The sequence below is a fragment of the Medicago sativa genome, chromosome 4 (assembly GCF_051527215.1).
Source record: "Medicago sativa cultivar Bolivia chromosome 4, Bolivia_mono, whole genome shotgun sequence".
In the NCBI taxonomy this organism is placed as follows: domain Eukaryota; kingdom Viridiplantae; phylum Streptophyta; class Magnoliopsida; order Fabales; family Fabaceae; genus Medicago; species Medicago sativa.
In genome coordinates, this window is record NC_140752.1 from 91,409,226 (window position 1) to 91,414,699 (window position 5,474).

Genomic DNA, 5,474 nt, shown 5'->3' on the forward strand with positions numbered 1-5,474 from the left:
AACTATCAACAAAACAAAGTCAATTTCCACACCCTTAATTTTCTCATCATCTTTCCATAATGTTCCTTCGGTATGATCCAATTGGTACTTAAACAGATACTCTCAAAGTTCACCCAAAAAACAATCATCAACCAGCATTGTTCCATCTGTACATTCAACATCAGGCAGCCGAGATACACACCTTAATTACATATAATTATCATTCAACTATGCTAAAGTACCAGCATTAACTAACATATACCAAAGGATTGCAAAACATATTGCTACTATACAACAGTGATCCCAACACAAACAGCTACCTCACAATTATGCAAACAATTCCACTTACCATCAAATATAATGCTGGAGACTGGATAAAAATAGATTAATTTTTTTTAAGCCAAAAAGAAATTAAATTAAAAAAGGGATAAAAATAGATTACTTGCACAGACGACACCCTAGGTAAAGCACACAGGTTTACCCGTTCCAGCACCCCCACCTAGCCTCATATCATGTGTCAAGAGATGCATACCACTCAACTATCCTAACATGAGCAGCATTAATTTCTTAGATTGCTGATGGAAGACAAGCATTAATTTCTTAGATTGCTGATGGAAGACAAGTTCAAAATGGTAAGAAGCTTGAACATTTTGAGTGTGTCAAACAATGTGCTATACAATTAACAAGAATAGAATGAAGTCGAGTTCAATCAACTTCCTTTCTTTCACCATAATGAAGAAGTTCTTGGAACGTTAAGAGGAAGAAAGTCCTTAGTTTCTTTCTTCCCTTTCGAAACCAAATCAATAATCTCTACAGTGGCAAACGAAAACATAGAGGTGCAAACATATAGACTCTTTAGTTGACCTGACCAAAGCACATTATAATATATAGATCATCAAACTATGCTAGAAGACTTTTGGCATCTACCTTTGTCTTAAATTAAATAATTACATAAATAGAATTCAATTAGATAGAAAGCTAATGCTTTCTTTGGCAATCAATAACCTACAAAGCTCATATATTACAAGTCATAGACTATCAAATTCATGGGGAGGATCCTAACTCCATTATTACATGTAGACAGATGCTTTGTATGAACAGAGGTTAGTTTGTAAACTTGCATAAAAGAATCTCATACTTATCTATAAAACTGAAACTGAAAAGATGCTTATAAAGAATCATACATACAGAAAAAGCAATAGTGAGGGGAAAAAAGTGGCAAATAGTAACAGGAATTGATGAATTTGAAAGAAAAAATGTCAACAACACATAACAAAAGTGGCGCGCAAGAAGTTGAAAACTAGTCCAATTTCAATGTCAACTATGAGAATCACGATTCATGAACAAAACTATTCAACTAAGATGAGTTGCCCTCAATAACAACAAACCATATCAAAATTAACAAAAATAGAAACCGAATCCTTTAGTTTGTTTTTGATGAGTTTTTCTACTGCTTCTTAAACAGATAGCCCCCCAGTACTGCTGTTATCAACGGAAACCAATCATAGTTTTTTCCATAGTACACCAAGATTGCTAAAACAACAGCTACAATTTCCTTTCTAGGCTTCAGTTCCCTACGGAAAAAACATAAAATACATACGTATGAGATCAATAGGTTTCCAATCTTCAAATCAGTAAAAAAGACACGCACACCCAAAAAAAAAAAAAAAAACTCACTTCAGCAATACGCGAAGAATCAAAACACAAGGAAACATTATAAGGATAAATGCAATAAAATCAGTATCATTATCAATCATTTTTCTCCTACAACAAGAAGAAGAAGTAGATTAGAATTAGAGTAATATTAATCAATCATTAGTAAGTAAAAGAGAATAGTTAGTAAGAGAGACAAAATAAACACATAAAGAGAATGACCTAGAAAGGAAGGGAATGACAGATAGCGAGTGATTGAGTGAAACCTAATCTTGAATTGCCTCACAATCACACGATATATCATACATACCTGCTTTGCGTGAGAGAAGTTGGCGCAGAGATGATATGCTGCGTAGTTTCCGTGAGAGAGAAGAGAGACAATGAGATGCAGGAGGCCTGAATTCCGGCTGTAATTATGGTTTCGATAATAATATAATGACTTTTGAGTTTTGATACAACCGGTGTATTAGGGTTAATAATCCAGCTACACTCCAAAATGACTCAAATATCCTTGTAAAAAAAATTTTCTCGGCAAATTCAATACATCACCGTAATTACTCTTTCTTTCTTTCTTTGATTTTTCCCCCAATCTATTCCCCAATTCTTTGATGAGTTTTCAAACCAATTTATGTAATTTAAAACAGTGACGTAGGAATAAGGGCCCGTTTGTTTTGGATTTTTTTTCAAAAAAAACTATTTTTTCATTAAGAAAATCACTTTTTTCATTTTCAAGTGTTTGTTTAGGATTTTTAAAAATATCGTTTTAACAAAAAAAAAAAAATTTGACCCTAAAATAAAAAGCTATTGGGATTAGATTTTCTTAAATTCTATTTTTTTTTTTAAACGAGGAGGTAACACATGTACATGTTCCTTCAAAAAAAAAAAACACATGTACATGTTAAAACTCATTTTCTTTTAAAAAAAAAATGGATTTTTATTGGTAGTAGACAAACAAAAATAACTTATGATTTTTTTAAAAATCTCTAAAAATTAATCTCTAGACTCTTTTAATACAAAATCTATTTTTTTTAAAGGTAAAACAAACGCACCCTAAATAAACACATTCATAATGGTGAGGGTTAAGTTACCCCCGTGATTTGAGGGTAATTTACCATCATGATATCAACCAATTAAATTGAGCAATGTGTACTATATTAACTAAACTAGTATAGTGACCCGTGCCAAGCACGGGAAATAAAAAACTTTTTTGATCAAATGTATAGATTTTATATTATGTTATCTTAAAATTATAAATGTGGTTATAATTTAAATTTGATATGGAAAAAAATATCATCTTAATGTTGTTAATTTTGTATATATTTTGAAATATCTAAACATTGAACATAACGATTAAAGTATTTGAATTTATACTTATACTAATTATTTGTAGTATAAGATGTACTCATTGTTAAACTTAACATATGTAATATTTATGCAAAAATACGCCGACGTACTGTATATTATTATTTGTTGACATAATATATTTTATTAATCATAAAAACTAAAAAGATTATATTTTTTTATATAATAGTCAGTGTCAGATGTATACCCATAGCTTGTGAATGCAAACGTTAAATTTTTTATGGGTGTGTCTAAATATAGTTTGGGCTACAGAAACGTCGATTGTTATTTGTTTTTATTTTTTACAAAACCAATGGTCTAATGTAAATTTGTATTTTGGGGTAACAACGATGTAAAAAAAAAGTTTTGCGTACTGTTATACCTGAAAAATGCATCAATTAAAAGTCAATGGCAGGAGGATCTGCTTATATAGAAATTGCATGTCCTGTAATGACCAATACGTAGACATGGCAACGGGGCGGACCGGGGGCGGGTTTGAAAATCCCCGTCCCCGCCCCCGCTTCCATGCACCCGTACCCGCCCCCGCCTCCGTCCCCAAACCATATCAGGGGTAAAAATTGAACACCCAACCCCGCCCTCAACTCCCGGCTCCGCCCCCACCCCCACCCGCGAAAACTTTATTTTTTATAAAATATTTAAAAAATGCATATTTTTTCATAGCAACAAAAACACAATAATTATATTAATAATTATTTATCTAATAAACTTTTTTCAAAAGAGCAAAATAATTATAATAAATATGTTTCTAAAGAGTAATATTATATTAAAATAGGTTGGTTCTTATGGAAATAAGATTATAAAATTTAAGAAAGAAAGTTTTAAAAAACGGGTGCGGGGCGGGGTTGGGTGCGGGGCGGGAGTAAGCATACCCCGCACCCGTACTAAAACTCCAACTTTCCCCCACACCCGTACCCGCACCCAGTTAAATCGGCTTTTCCCCGTTAAATTCAGGGCGGGGCGGGGTTTGTTGCCATGTCTACCAATACGCCTTACAAAGAAATTAAAAAAGAAAAACGACTTCCAAACAATATGTAACTTTAGTTTTTTAAATTATAGCAACAACAATTCTAAAACATAGCCACTGATCATACTTTTTGAAAAACTTCACAATACACAACATTTTTGGTTTCCTTGCAAACATTATTATCTTCATCCAAGATGAGCAGCTTCAAACCTTTTCTAGAAGTAACTCGAGAGACAACGACATAGAGTTGTCCATGCGTGAACACGGGCTTAGGAAGATAAACTCCCACTCGAGATAAAGATTGACCCTGACTTTTATTTATTGTCATCGCAAAACAAAGTGTCAATGAAAATTGCATGCGTCTGAATTTGAAGGGTAGTTCTGGATCACTCGGAATAAGATTCATCCTGGGAATGAATACCCTGGTACCTGCCCTTTCTCCTGTAATTACAGTAGCAACTACCGTGCTCTTCCCTAGATGTGTAACTATCAGCCTCGTACCATTACACAGTCTATTGGCCTGATCGATGTTTCTCATCAGCATAGCCGGACATCCCACCCTTAGTTTCAACCGGTGATTTGGAATTCCAGAGCTCTTAATACCATTAAGAAATTCTGTTGTGAAATACTCGCTTTGGACATCATAATTTTCACACGATCGACAAACAAAATCAGAGCTTAAATACTCTTTCTCTTCACTTGGAATCAGCGACATCATATATTCGTTAATATGCTCAACTGAATCAAGCGTTGGTGCGAGTATTCCCCTTTCTTGGAAAAATAGTTGGTCACCAATGTTATCATTCAAATCAGGATACACAAAGTTTATAATTGACATCAACGGATTTGTTGTGTCCGATATGAGCAAATATTCAGGAATTTATACCTTTATTTCACCATTCTCATAGGAAGCGTCATTGTCGTCTCGAGTTGAGAGTATCCACTTGCCAAAATTAGGAATTTCTTCCTGCTCCGCATGCTCTGCAGGTACCAAAGATGCACCCAATCTCATATTAACAGTAAGCCTCAACAAATTACAATATGCCCATATCTTTGATGAATTGATTGAGGCATCAACAATATCCTGCCTCGTTCCTTTTCGAACAACAAACAATATCTTCCTGAAATCACCACCTAAAACTACTGTCATTCCACCAAAAGGTCTAAACTCGTTTAGGGGATCATTCTTGGACATCACACATTGATCGGTCAACTGCCTCAAAGCACCATCGGTGCATCATTGGAGTCTCATCCCAAATTATCAACTTTGCAGCGCACACCAGGTCGGCCCTAGGACTACCCTTTTCCATCGTAAGCGATGATGCCTCATTAATCTCAATAGCGACTGTCAGCGTCAAGTGCGCGGTTCTTCCACCTGGTAATAGAAAAGCTGCTATACCGCTGGATGCAACATTCAATACAATTAACCCCTTCGATCTAACAGCATCTGACAATGTTTTCCATATAAAGGTTTTTCCAGTACCACTGTAACCATATAAGAAAAAGAAACCACCGT

The 5,474-nt window shown here is 34.5% G+C and overlaps 1 long non-coding RNA gene across 1 annotated transcript; it reads right to left on the bottom strand.

Annotated features, from left to right (window-relative positions):
* Positions 1–1,258: 1,258 nt before the first annotated feature.
* Positions 1,259–1,932, bottom strand: LOC146933712 (uncharacterized). The gene is made up of 2 exons (XR_015008438.1): positions 1,657–1,932; positions 1,259–1,553 (listed from the first exon to the last, which is right to left on the bottom strand). It is a non-coding gene; the product is annotated as an uncharacterized LOC146933712 (long non-coding RNA).
* Between the last annotated feature and the right edge of the window lie 3,542 nt (positions 1,933–5,474).